This window comes from Harmonia axyridis, chromosome X, assembly GCF_914767665.1.
Source record: "Harmonia axyridis chromosome X, icHarAxyr1.1, whole genome shotgun sequence".
Taxonomy (NCBI): Eukaryota; Metazoa; Arthropoda; class Insecta; order Coleoptera; family Coccinellidae; genus Harmonia; species Harmonia axyridis.
The window spans coordinates 30141791-30156790 of NC_059508.1; the positions used below are offsets into that span (position 1 = coordinate 30141791).

The 15000-nt window shown below is 41.2% G+C and overlaps 1 non-coding gene across 1 annotated transcript; it reads left to right on the forward strand.

Moving 5' to 3' along the window:
- Nucleotides 1-2887: 2887 nt before the first annotated feature.
- LOC123688382 lies at nt 2888-3006 on the forward strand. Its single transcript, XR_006749907.1, has one exon. It is a non-coding gene; the product is annotated as a 5S ribosomal RNA (ribosomal RNA).
- The last annotated feature ends 11994 nt before the right edge of the window (nt 3007-15000 follow it).

The following is a 15000-nucleotide window of genomic DNA, read 5'->3' on the forward strand; positions in this document are numbered from 1 at the left end:
GACCGTTCGCCGCGCCTACTAGAGCTGATTTCTTCGGACTCCGATCAGAAAATCCGCCGATGCATGTCGTTAACACCTAGTCCGCCTCGTCCGATCGATCGAGGCCGTTTCGACCGTTCGCCGCGCCTACTAGAGCTGATTTCTTCGGACTCCGATCAGAAAATCCGCCGATGCATGTCGTTAACACCTAGTCCGCCTCGTCCGATCGATCTAGGCCGTCTCGAACCACCCATCGCGCATCGAAAGTCGCATCTCTCGAACTCCGATCCGGAAATCGGCCGATGCATCACGTTAACTATTTCTTATATATCTAATATAATATACATGGAGACGGTAAGAATTCTTTTAATCGAAGATATACATATACTTCTCATCAATATCCAAAAGCTTATCGAAAAATAAATTACTCAACTTTTACGTGAAGAATCGTTCACCCAAACCTTATCCCCTATATATGTCAGGAGAACCCAAGGTTCCCCTCCAGACACGATTTAGCAAACTTTTCCCGATCGATCCGACCCACCGAGGCCGTCTCGACCGTCCGCTGCGCCTACTAGGGCCGATTTCTTCGGACTCCGATCAGAAAATATACCGATGCATGTCGTTAACACCTAGTCCGCCTCGTCCGATCTATCTAAACAGTCTCGACGCACCCAACACTCTTTCAAAGTCGGATTACTCGGACTCAATCTGAAAATGGACCGATGCATGACGTCAACACTTAGCCCGCCTCGTCTGATCTATCTAAGCCATCTCGACCCACCCAACACGCCTTCCAAGTCGGATCACTCGGACTTCGATCTGAAAATCTCCGGACTCATTTTTATGAATATCCCCAGTCAGTAAGAACGTTATTTCGCCAATATATACCAACAATAAACCATATTCCAATAGCTGAACCAAAAATATAATTCCCGATCCAAACGTTCTGCATCGCCCAACGCGACCACCTTCCCTATATATGTCAGGAGAGCACAGGGTTCCCCTCCAGACAACACTTACGCTCTATCCCCGACTCTCGGTCGATCGATAGGCCAGGTCAGCGGTGTCTGTTTCGGCCGAAGCTCGGACTTTGGTCAAAATGTTCCGATACAAAATTTGAACCAAGATAGATACAGATATGATTCCTTCTTAAATATACGTTGATTATCGAACAGAATATGGTAAATATTTTGCGATGACCGAGGATTTCATGAATTTTTTTTTTTTTTCGAAAAAATTTTCTATTATCGGAATTTCCTCAAATTTCATTTGGTTGCCTCCTAATGCTTATTAAAAATGATAATCAACAATCAGAATCATTATTTATCATTTATTTCAATTTTTATAATGAAAAACGTTCACGTCCTTTCGCGCCTCTCGATCGTCGTTTACGTGATGCATCGGTCAGCCCTAGTTTACGTGGTGCATCGGTAAGATCGAGTTCACGTTCTGCATCGGTCTGCCCGAGTTTACGTGGTGCATCGGTAAGATCGAGATTACGTGGTGCATCGGTAAGATCGAGTTCACGTTCTGCATCGGTCTGCCTGAGTTTACGTGGTGCATCGGTATGATCGAGTTTACGTTCTGCATCGGTGTGATCTAGTTTACGTTGTGCATCGGTAAGATCGAGATTACGTGAAGCATCGGTATGATCGAGTTTACGTTCTGCATCGGTCTGGACTCTGAGATATATTTTCGACGTGAAAATGTTCCGATACAACTTTTGAACCAGGATAGTTAGAGAGATGATTTTTTCTGGGATGTACGTTGATTGGGGAATGGATTGTGGAAAATAACTTGCCATGACCGAGGTGTTCTCGAATTTTTTTTTTTTTTCGAAAAATATTTTCTGATTTTGGATTTCACTCAAATTTGATTTCGTTGCCTTCTAATGTGTTCTAAAAGAGTAAATCAGTAATCAGAATCGAAAAATATTTTTCGGATTTTTTTTTTTTTGAAAAAAAATTTTCTGATTTTGGAATTTCCTCAAATTTGATTTGGTTGCCTTCTAATGTGTTTTTAAAGCGTAAATCAGTAATCAGAATCAATATTCATTGTCGACTTTAATTTTTATAAGGAAAAATGTTCACGTCCTTAAACGCCTCCCCATCATTAGCCCGAGTCCAAGTCGATGTCAGTCCCGAGCGGACGGTGTCAGATACTACCTATCGCCCCGGTCTGGACTTGGCGAGGTATTTCGACGTGAAATGTTCCGATACAACTTTTGAACCAGGATAGTTAGAGAGATGATTTCTTCTATGTTGTACGTTGATTGTGGAATGGATTGTGGGAAATAACTTGCCATGACCCAGGTGTTCTTGAATTTTTTTTTTTTTCGAAAAAAATTTTCTGATCTTGAAATTTCCTCAAATCTGATTGCGTTGCCTTCTAATGTGTACTAAAAGAGTAAATCAGTAATCAGAATCAATATTCATTGTCGACTTTAATTTTTATAAGGAAAAATGTTCACGTCCTTAAACGCCTCTCCATCGTTACCCCGACTCCAAGACGATGTTAGACCGGAGCGGACGGTGTCAAATGCGACCGATCTCCCCGGTCTGGACTTAGCGAGATATTCCGACGTGAAATGTTCCGATACAAAAATTTAACTGTGATAGTTAGAGAGATGGTTCCTTTTGTGATGTACGTTGATTGTGTAATAGAATATGGAAATAAACTTGAGATGACCGAGGTCTTCTGGGTTTTTTTTTTTTTTTCGAAAAATATTTTTCGATTTCGGAAATCCCTCAAATTTCATTGAGATATGTCCTAATGTGTTCTTAAAACTTAAATCAACAATCAGAATTAATATCCAAAAGTTATTTCATTTTTTATAAGGAAAAACGTTCACGTCCTTTCCGCTCCCAAAAAGTGAGATATCATAGAAAATATCGCTATATTTGTTGTTTACGGCCATACCACGCTGAAATTGCCAGTTCTCGTCAGAACACTGAAGCCAAGCAGCGTCGGGCGCGGTTAGTACTTGGATGGGTGACCGCTTGGGAACACCGCGTGCTGTAAGCTTTTTTTTTACGTTCTGCATCGGTCTGCCGAGATAACGTGGTGCATCGGTAAGATCGAGTTTACGTTCTGCATCGGTGTGATCTAGTTTACGTTGTGCATCGGTAAGATCGAGATTACGTGAAGCATCGGTATGATCGAGTTTACGTTCTGCATCGGTCTGGACTCTGAGATATATTTTCGACGTGAAAATGTTCCGATACAACTTTTGAACCAGGATAGTTAGAGAGATGATTTTTTCTGGGATGTACGTTGATTGGGGAATGGATTGTGGAAAATAACTTGCCATGACCGAGGTGTTCTCGAATTTTTTTTTTTTTCGAAAAATATTTTCTGATTTTGGATTTCACTCAAATTTGATTTCGTTGCCTTCTAATGTGTTCTAAAAGAGTAAATCAGTAATCAGAATCGAAAAATATTTTTCGGATTTTTTTTTTTTTGAAAAAAAATTTTCTGATTTTGGAATTTCCTCAAATTTGATTTGGTTGCCTTCTAATGTGTTTTTAAAGCGTAAATCAGTAATCAGAATCAATATTCATTGTCGACTTTAATTTTTATAAGGAAAAATGTTCACGTCCTTAAACGCCTCCCCATCATTAGCCCGAGTCCAAGTCGATGTCAGTCCCGAGCGGACGGTGTCAGATACTACCTATCGCCCCGGTCTGGACTTGGCGAGGTATTTCGACGTGAAATGTTCCGATACAACTTTTGAACCAGGATAGTTAGAGAGATGATTTCTTCTATGTTGTACGTTGATTGTGGAATGGATTGTGGGAAATAACTTGCCATGACCCAGGTGTTCTTGAATTTTTTTTTTTTTCGAAAAAAATTTTCTGATCTTGAAATTTCCTCAAATCTGATTGCGTTGCCTTCTAATGTGTACTAAAAGAGTAAATCAGTAATCAGAATCAATATTCATTGTCGACTTTAATTTTTATAAGGAAAAATGTTCACGTCCTTAAACGCCTCTCCATCGTTACCCCGACTCCAAGACGATGTTAGACCGGAGCGGACGGTGTCAAATGCGACCGATCTCCCCGGTCTGGACTTAGCGAGATATTCCGACGTGAAATGTTCCGATACAAAAATTTAACTGTGATAGTTAGAGAGATGGTTCCTTTTGTGATGTACGTTGATTGTGTAATAGAATATGGAAATAAACTTGAGATGACCGAGGTCTTCTGGGATTTTTTTTTTTTTTCGAAAAATATTTTTCGATTTCGGAAATCCCTCAAATTTCATTGAGATATGTCCTAATGTGTTCTTAAAACTTAAATCAACAATCAGAATTAATATCCAAAAGTTATTTCATTTTTTATAAGGAAAAACGTTCACGTCCTTTCCGCTCCCAAAAAGTGAGATATCATAGAAAATATCGCTATATTTGTTGTTTACGGCCATACCACGCTGAAATTGCCAGTTCTCGTCAGAACACTGTGCTGAGAGGTTATACCCAAAATCGCTCCGTAGAGATAGTTGTGGAATTTGTGAACGTTAAAACTGACCTGTGAAAGTGACCGTTGTGTTAGACCAGACGGCGCCAAGCCGCATTCCAGAGCCAAGAATAGACTGAGTGAGTGACGAAATTTTACCTGCTCGGGTCCGAAAGGCCCTGAAACGGCCGAGTTTCGCGTGAAACCGACCGCTTTTGAATTCCTTTTTGAAAGGAATTTCAAAAATTTTATCAGAACTTTATTAAAATGATGGACGACCAGGAAATGAAACTCCCTTCAGATTCATCTGATAATGAAACTGACCCCCCGAGAGTCGCCAAAAAGAGAAGTCGAGTTGGAGATGTGGAAAACCCAAACTTCACGCATCCAACAACATCTATCAGGAAAAGGAAGGACAAAAAGACAATCCCTGTAGAAATCAAAAATAAATTTAACTACCTCAATCCAAATGAGGTAGAAGTCAATGCAGCAGTCAATGAAATTAGAAAAAATCAACGGAAACCCCCGCCAATAGTGGTCAACGGCGTTTTCAAAAAACACAATAAAACGGTGGCCGACATAACGAAAGTTATAAATGGCAAATTTTATATTAAATACAGTGCCATGAACTCCACCGTCTACACCGAGACGGTAGAAGACAGAAAGAAACTAGAAAAATATTTTGATGAAAACGACGTGAAATACCACACTTACACCCCAAGGGAAGAAAAAACCCATGCTTTTACGCTGAGGGGACTGGATTCTGATCCAGACCTGGAAGAGATTAAAACTGAACTCCAGGAACTAGGAATTCCGGTTGTGGAAATCCACAAACTAAAAGCAACGAAATCACCGGCGTACATGGTCGTCACCGGAAATACGATAACGCTCCGGAAAATACAGAAGGAAGTCCGCGTTATTAATTATACAGCCGTTCGGTGGAACAAGTACTACACAAAAAGGGAAGTAATCCAATGTCACAACTGCCAGATGTGGGGACATGCCACGGCCAACTGCCATAGGACCCCAAACTGCCTCAAGTGCGCGGAAAATCACGCGACTCGCGAGTGCCCAAAATCAATTAATACGCCGGCAAAGTGCGCGAACTGTTTCGGGAGTCACCCCGCAAACAGTACCGAGTGCGCGATTTACGTGAACATCTGCAACCGCAGGGCGAGGAACGCCAAAACCGCCGCCCCTGCCGCCCCCAAAGTTTACCGCGAAGCTCCAATCCCGGCCGTGAATGTCTGGGAAGAAAGGAGAAAGGCCCAAGAGGCCAAACAAAAACCGGTAAGTGGCATGGCCAACCCCCAAACCACCCCCAAAACCCCAACTTCCCCCCCAACAAACAAAACTCATGACACAAATAACACAAATAACTTCCAAAACGCGTTTTACGAGCTGAAAAGCGAGTTCAACAGACTTAATCAATACGTGGACATACGACAACTACTGACAGACGTCAAAAGACTCAACCAGCAGCTGCAAAATGCAAGCCCCGCCGAAAGAAAGTACGTCATACTGGAATTCTTCCTCAATTTAAATGACTAAGTCATTAAAAATCGCGACTTGGAACGCGAATGGAGTCTCCCAAAAATTCCTGGAGATCTCCAATTTTCTAAATTACAACCAAATAGACATACTGACTATCAACGAGACAAAACTGAAAAACAACCACAAATTTTTCATTAAAGGATACCAGACATATAGGCAAGACAGACAAGACAACTCTGGATTCGGTGGAATCGCTATACTAGTAAAGAATATTATCGCATCCACCATTTTGCCTACCATCAACTGCACAATAGAGAACGCTAGCGTCCAGATTGATGGCAACTTAATCATAACGGCGGTGTATAATAGCCCCAGTCGCAAATTCAGTACCAACTGTCTAAGATTCCTATTTTCTAGGAAAAATAAAGTAATAGTTCTAGGCGATCTAAATGCTAAACACGAAGAATGGAACTGCAACTGCAGAAACACCAATGGAAATCGTCTATTCAGTTTCCTTGAAGCTAATGATGACGTAATTTTGAACATCCCTAACGGACACACTCATTTTCCAGACAATGGAAAAGCTCCGAGTACTATCGATTTAATACTCACTAAGAATATTAACTTGAATAGTATCCCGGACGCGAGTTGTCAGTTAGGGTCCGATCATAATCCAGTGATCTTCTCGGTCAATTATAGCAGCGAAAGAAACCCAACAAAATTAGTGTACGACTATTCGAACGCTGATTGGGCAAAATTTCGTACAATATTAGATAGTAAAATAACTATCAACAATAAAATCGAAACTGCTTCCGACATCGAACGGGAAATTGAAAAGTTTACGAAGGCCCTCAAGTACGCCCGCGATAAAACAATTTCCAAAAAACCGAGAGCTGAAGTAGCAGAAAAACTACCAGCCCATATTATCGACTTGATCAAGTTCAGGAATAAAATCAGAAAAAGGTGGCAATCCCACCAAAGACAAGTCGATAAAACACTCTTAAACTCATACACCCGCGAAATCCGAAACCACATAAAAATTTTCCAGAACGAAAGATGGGAACAGAAAATCTCCAGGCTAAATTCTAATAACAAAGATCTCTGGAAAACAGTCAAATCCAGTATTCAAAAATTCTCCCAAGTTCCCATCTTGGTCCAAAATTCCGCGAATTACATCACCGATAAAGAAAAAGCGGACGTACTTGCGGAAAACTTCGAAACCGCTCACCACATATCCCAGACCGATAGTCCAGAACAAGCAGACATACGGAAAAGAGTGGAAGACTTTATAAATTCGAAGCGCTTCGTAAAGCCCGAAAATCATCTATTAACAAATCCATCGGAAATACGGGACGAAATTAAAAAGCTTCCACTAAACAAAGCGCCAGGAAAGGACGAAGTGGACAATAGACTGATCCGGAACCTATCCAGAAAGGCCATAGTTCAACTGAACTACATCATAAACGCTGTATTCAAATTTCAACACTGGCCTAGCTGTTGGAAAACAGCAGTAGTAACCCCTATCCCCAAAGCCGGGAAAGTCACAACTTCTCCCGGCAACTACCGTCCGATCAGTCTACTGTCTAACCTCAGCAAGCTGACCGAGAAAATCCTGTTAGGAAAAATAAAACATGTAATGAAAAACAATAAAATTCGCGATGACCATCAATTTGGCTTCAAGGAAAAACACAGCTCGACACAGCAAATCTGCCGAATCGTAGTCGACGTAATAAATAGTTTCAATAATAAAAACCACACGGTCATGCTCCTCCTCGACATCGAAAAGGCGTTCGACAAAGTTTGGATAGAGGGGCTGACCTACAAATTAATAAAACTTAAATTCCCGAAATTCCTCATAAAGACCATTTACTCATATCTCAATAACAGAAAATTCATAGTACGCGTAGGGAATGAAACATCCGCGCCCAAAAATATAAAAGCAGGAATTGTGCAGGGATCAGTCCTTGGACCTAGATTATTCAATATCTACGTCCAGGATATCCCGAAACATAACAAAACAAAAATCGCCCTCTTCGCGGATGACACGGCCATATATGCCCACTCATCCAGCGCTGAAGACGCCAATCGCGAGCTGAAAAACCATCTCGAAGTACTTATCAATTACTTCGACAGATGGAAAATAAAACTGAATGAGACCAAAGCAGAGCAGATCGTGTTTAGCAGAAGACGGAATGAAAAAGTAATCTTAGACAAATTAAAAATCAATAATACGGAAATTGCTCCAAAAAGCTCCGTTAAGTACCTGGGCATTGAATTGGACGAAAGGCTAAATTTCCACCGCCATATCAAAGCACAAATCCATAAAGGATACGCCATCAAAAAGATACTGCATCCTCTATTGTGCAGTAAAAGTATGCTGAATGAAAAAAACAAATTGCTCATTTACAAAACATACATCCGGCCAGTAGTCACATACGCTGCGCCGGCATTTTGTCACCTTAGGCCCTTTCCAATAAGGCCCATTCAAAACCTTCAAAACAAAATCCTAAGATTGGCCTTGAGCAAGCCGTATTACACTAGGATATCCAAACTACATGAACTCGCGGATATTCCAACCATCCGCGAGTACCTAAACAAAGTATCTAGCGATTTCTACGAATTCCAGTGTAAATCCAACGCACTGACAAGACAAATTACGAAAACGCGACTCCACGCATCCCCTCACCCCCTCCCGTACCAATTCCTTCCCATATTCCTTAAACCTCCCTAAAAACCCACCCCAAACACCCAAAAACCCCTATGAAAACCGCCATCTTCCAAGACCGGCCATGTCACATACCGACATTTTGAAAAATATGTCTTGACGACGAATCACAACGAAAGGTAGCGGCAGCCAATGCGAATGGCGTATCCATCGCCCTGTTATCGTAACAACCAATCGGTCCTACGGGTACTAGACCCAACAGCGACACGAACGGTGCTACGAGAAATGGGGACTGGCCACGACTAGCAAATGGCGGCCGTTAGCTGAATTGAGAATCGCCGTTTAGCATAACGGGAACCCCTTCCCAGACATGTATATAAAATTGTATATAAAAAATTTGTAAATGTCAAAACTGTACATAACTGTATATATATCCCCAACCCACCCCCCATCCCTCCCCAAATTACTTATATCAGGTTTTTTATTCCTAAATTTTTCCTGAAAATCCCCTATTATAATAAAATAAATAAATATACGATATCAAACAAAAATTCCCAAACACCCTGAAATTACTTAAAAATTTTTTATTATATGTATATGAAATGTAACTGATAATACCAGAATTATCTGGTAGGAACTGTATATAAACCCTTATTGTTGATTAACATGGCCTATATAGGCACATATCTGTAACTATCACAAAGACAAATAAAGACCATTTGAAATTGAAAATTGAAATTGAACACTGAAGCCAAGCAGCGTCGGGCGCGGTTAGTACTTGGATGGGTGACCGCTTGGGAACACCGCGTGCTGTAAGCTTTTTTTTTACGTTCTGCATCGGTCTGCCGAGATAACGTGGTGCATCGGTATGATCGAGTTTACGTTCTGCATCGGTAAGATCGAGATTACGTGATGCATCGGTAAGATCGAGATTACGTGGTGCATCGGTAAGATCGAGTTTACGTGGTGCATCGGTAAGATCCAATTCACGTTCTGCATCGGTAAGATCCAGTTCACGTGGTGCATCGGTAAGATCGAGATTACGTGGTGCATCGGTAAGATCGAGTTTACGTGGTGCATCGGTAAGATCCAATTCACGTTCTGCATCGGTAAGATCCAGTTCACGTGGTGCATCGGTAAGATTGAGATTACGTGGTGCATCGGTAAGATCGAGTTTACGTGGTGCATCGGTAAGATCCAATTCACGTTCTGCATCGGTAAGATCCAGTTCACGTGGTGCATCGGTAAGATTGAGATTACGTGGTGCATCGGTAAGATCGAGTTTACGTGGTGCATCGGTAAGATCCAATTCACGTTCTGCATCGGTAAGATCCAGTTCACGTGGTGCATCGGTAAGATCGAGATTACGTGGTGCATCGGTAAGATCGAGTTTACGTGGTGCATCGGTAAGATCCAATTCACGTTCTGCATCGGTAAGATCCAGTTCACGTGGTGCATCGGTAAGATTGAGATTACGTGGTGCATCGGTAAGATCGAGTTTACGTGGTGCATCGGTAAGATCCAATTCACGTTCTGCATCGGTAAGATCCACTTTACGTGGTGCATCGGTCTGCCCTAGTTTACGTGGTGCATCGGTTTGGACTTAGAGATATATTTTCGACGTGAAAATGTTCCGATACAACTTTTGAACCAGGATAGTTAGAGAGATGATTTTTTCTGGGATGTACGTGGATCGGGGAATGGATTGTGGGAAATAACTTGCCATGACCGAGGTGTCCTCGAATTTTTTTTTTTTTCGAAAAAAATTTTCTGATTGTGGAATTTTCTCAAATTTGATTTGGTTGCCTCCTAATGTGTTCTAAAAGAGTAAATCAGTAATCGGAATCGAAAAATATTTTTCGGATTTTTTTTTTTTTCGAAAAAAATTTTCTGATCGTGGAATTTCCTCAAATTCGATTTGGTTGCCTTCTAATGTGTTTTTAAAGCGTAAATCAGTAATCAGAATCAATATTCATTGTCGACTTTAATTTTTATAAGGAAAAATGTTCACGTCCTTAAACGCCTCCCCATCATCAGCCCGAGTCCAAGTCGATGTCAGTCCCGAGCGGACGGTGTCAGATACTACCTATCGCCGAGGTCTGGACTTGGCGAGATATTACGACGTGAAATGTTCCGATACAACTTTTGAACCAGGATAGTTAGAGAGATGATTTCTTCTATGTTGTACGTTGATTGTGGAATGAAATACGGAAAATAACTCGCCATGACCGAGGTGATTACGATTTTTTTTTTTTTTCGAAAAAAATTTTCTGATCGTGGAATTTTCTCAAATTTGATTTGGTTGCCTCCTTATATGTTCTAGTAGCGATAATCAACAATCAGAATCAAAATCCATGGTCGGGTTTGATTTTTATAAGGAAAAATGTTCACGTCCTTTTTTACAACCCCGACTCATTGACGATGTTAGAACCGAGCCGGCGGTGTCAGATACGACCGATCGCCCCGGTCCCGATCGTCATTTACGTTGTGCATCGGTCTGCCCGAGATTACGTGGTGCATCGGTATGATCGAGTTTACGTGGTGCATCGGTAAGATCCAATTCACGTTCTGCATCGGTAAGATCCAATTCACGTTCTGCATCGGTAAGATCCAGTTCACGTGGTGCATCGGTAAGATGGAGATTACGTGGTGCATCGGTAAGATCGAGATTACGTGGTGCATCGGTAAGATCTACTTTACGTTCTGCATCGGTCTGCCCTTGTTTACGTGGTGCATCGGTAAGATCGAGATTACGTGAAGCATCGGTATGATCGAGTTTACGTTCTGCATCGGTCTGCCCGATATTACGTGGTGCATCGGTCTGCCCTAGTTTACGTGGTGCATCGGTTTGGACTTAGAGATATATTTTCGACGTGAAAATGTTCCGATACAACTTTTGAACCAGGATAGTTAGAGAGATGATTTTTTCTGGGATGTACGTGGATCGGGGAATGGATTGTGGGAAATAACTTGCCATGACCGAGGTGTCCTCGAATTTTTTTTTTTTTCGAAAAAAATTTTCTGATTGTGGAATTTTCTCAAATTTGATTTGGTTGCCTCCTAATGTGTTCTAAAAGAGTAAATCAGTAATCGGAATCGAAAAATATTTTTCGGATTTTTTTTTTTTTCGAAAAAAATTTTCTGATCGTGGAATTTCCTCAAATTCGATTTGGTTGCCTTCTAATGTGTTTTTAAAGCGTAAATCAGTAATCAGAATCAATATTCATTGTCGACTTTAATTTTTATAAGGAAAAATGTTCACGTCCTTAAACGCCTCCCCATCATCAGCCCGAGTCCAAGTCGATGTCAGTCCCGAGCGGACGGTGTCAGATACTACCTATCGCCGAGGTCTGGACTTGGCGAGATATTACGACGTGAAATGTTCCGATACAACTTTTGAACCAGGATAGTTAGAGAGATGATTTCTTCTATGTTGTACGTTGATTGTGGAATGAAATACGGAAAATAACTCGCCATGACCGAGGTGATTACGATTTTTTTTTTTTTTCGAAAAAAATTTTCTGATCGTGGAATTTTCTCAAATTTGATTTGGTTGCCTCCTTATATGTTCTAGTAGCGATAATCAACAATCAGAATCAAAATCCATGGTCGGGTTTGATTTTTATAAGGAAAAATGTTCACGTCCTTTTTTACAACCCCGACTCATTGACGATGTTAGAACCGAGCCGGCGGTGTCAGATACGACCGATCGCCCCGGTCCCGATCGTCATTTACGTTGTGCATCGGTCTGCCCGAGATTACGTGGTGCATCGGTATGATCGAGTTTACGTGGTGCATCGGTAAGATCCAATTCACGTTCTGCATCGGTAAGATCCAATTCACGTTCTGCATCGGTAAGATCCAGTTCACGTGGTGCATCGGTAAGATGGAGATTACGTGGTGCATCGGTAAGATCGAGATTACGTGGTGCATCGGTAAGATCTACTTTACGTTCTGCATCGGTCTGCCCTTGTTTACGTGGTGCATCGGTAAGATCGAGATTACGTGAAGCATCGGTATGATCGAGTTTACGTTCTGCATCGGTCTGCCCGATATTACGTGGTGCATCGGTCTGCCCTAGTTTACGTGGTGCATCGGTTTGGACTTAGAGATATATTTTCGACGTGAAAATGTTCCGATACAACTTTTGAACCAGGATAGTTAGAGAGATGATTTTTTCTGGGATGTACGTGGATCGGGGAATGGATTGTGGGAAATAACTTGCCATGACCGAGGTGTCCTCGAATTTTTTTTTTTTTCGAAAAAAATTTTCTGATTGTGGAATTTTCTCAAATTTGATTTGGTTGCCTCCTAATGTGTTCTAAAAGAGTAAATCAGTAATCGGAATCGAAAAATATTTTTCGGATTTTTTTTTTTTTCGAAAAAAATTTTCTGATCGTGGAATTTCCTCAAATTCGATTTGGTTGCCTTCTAATGTGTTTTTAAAGCGTAAATCAGTAATCAGAATCAATATTCATTGTCGACTTTAATTTTTATAAGGAAAAATGTTCACGTCCTTAAACGCCTCCCCATCATCAGCCCGAGTCCAAGTCGATGTCAGTCCCGAGCGGACGGTGTCAGATACTACCTATCGCCGAGGTCTGGACTTGGCGAGATATTACGACGTGAAATGTTCCGATACAACTTTTGAACCAGGATAGTTAGAGAGATGATTTCTTCTATGTTGTACGTTGATTGTGGAATGAAATACGGAAAATAACTCGCCATGACCGAGGTGATTACGATTTTTTTTTTTTTTCGAAAAAAATTTTCTGATCGTGGAATTTTCTCAAATTTGATTTGGTTGCCTCCTTATATGTTCTAGTAGCGATAATCAACAATCAGAATCAAAATCCATGGTCGGGTTTGATTTTTATAAGGAAAAATGTTCACGTCCTTTTTTACAACCCCGACTCATTGACGATGTTAGAACCGAGCCGGCGGTGTCAGATACGACCGATCGCCCCGGTCCCGATCGTCATTTACGTTGTGCATCGGTCTGCCCGAGATTACGTGGTGCATCGGTCTGGACTTAGAGATATATTTTCGACGTGAAAATGTTCCGATACAACTTTTGAACTAGGATAGTTAGAGAGATGATTTTTTCTGGGATGTACGTTGATTGGGGAATGGATTGTGGGAAATAACTTGCCATGACCGAGGTGTTCTCGAATTTTTTTTTTTTTTTCGAAAAAAATTTTCTGATTGTGGAATTTTCTCAAATTTGATTTGGTTGCCTCCTAATGTGTTCTAATAGCGATAATCAACAATCAGAATCAAAATCCATGGTCGGGTTTGATTTTTATAAGGAATAATGTTCACGTCCTTTTTCGCCTATGTTCTTTTTCGACGTGAAAAGTTCCGATACAACTTTTGAACCAGGATAGTTAGAGAGATGATTTTTTCTGGGATGTATGTTGATTGACGTACGAAACTTGGAAAAAAAATAGAAAAGACCGAGGTACTCTAGAAAAAAAATTTATTGAAAATATTTTTTTGATTTCGGAATTAATTCGAAATTCATTCAGATGTCTTCTATCAATATCGCGAAAGAAAAATCAATAATCAGAATCGATATTCATCTAAGATTATTTCCTTTTGGATTGTGTTAACATTCGGTACGATCTTGTCTACGTGATGCATCGGTTTGTTTCTCGGCTCTTGTGAGCAAGTTGGACACTCGAGACGGCCTCCATCGATCGGATTAGGCGGGCTTTAATGTTAACGTGCTGCATCGGTGTGATCTTGTTTACGTCATGCATCGGTATAGCTTTAAATCGCGCCGTAAAGTCGTTCACGTCATGCATCGGTATCTTAAATCGCGCCGAAAAGTCGTTCACGTCATGCATCGGTATCTTAAATCGCGCCGTAAAGTCGTTCACGTCATGCATCGGTATCTTAAATCGAGCCGAAAAGTCGTTCACGTCATGCATCGGTGGCACAAAAAAAAGACGCCGATGCATGACGTGAGCCGACTTTTCGGCGCGATTTAAGATACCGATGCATGACGTGAACGACTTTACGGCGCGATTTAAGATACCGATGCATGACGTGAACCGACTTTTCGGCATGAAGTCAGCTAAAATTATCGTGTGCATCTTGGGTCGGTCCACGTACCGTAGATCAGAGAGGGACGACGTACATACATCGGATACATTTGTATCCAACAAGTTACGATCGTCGTCTGATCCAGCGGTAATCGGACCTACTCTCGTGAATTTATTTTGCCCCTTGAATAATTTTGTACCGATGCACGACGTGAAGTCGACTTTTCGGCATGGTTTAAGCTAAAATTATCGTGTGCATCTTGGGTAGGCCCACTTACTACAGATCAGAGAGGGACGACGTACATACATCGGATACATTCGTATCCAACAAGTTACGATCGTCGTCTGATCCAGCGGT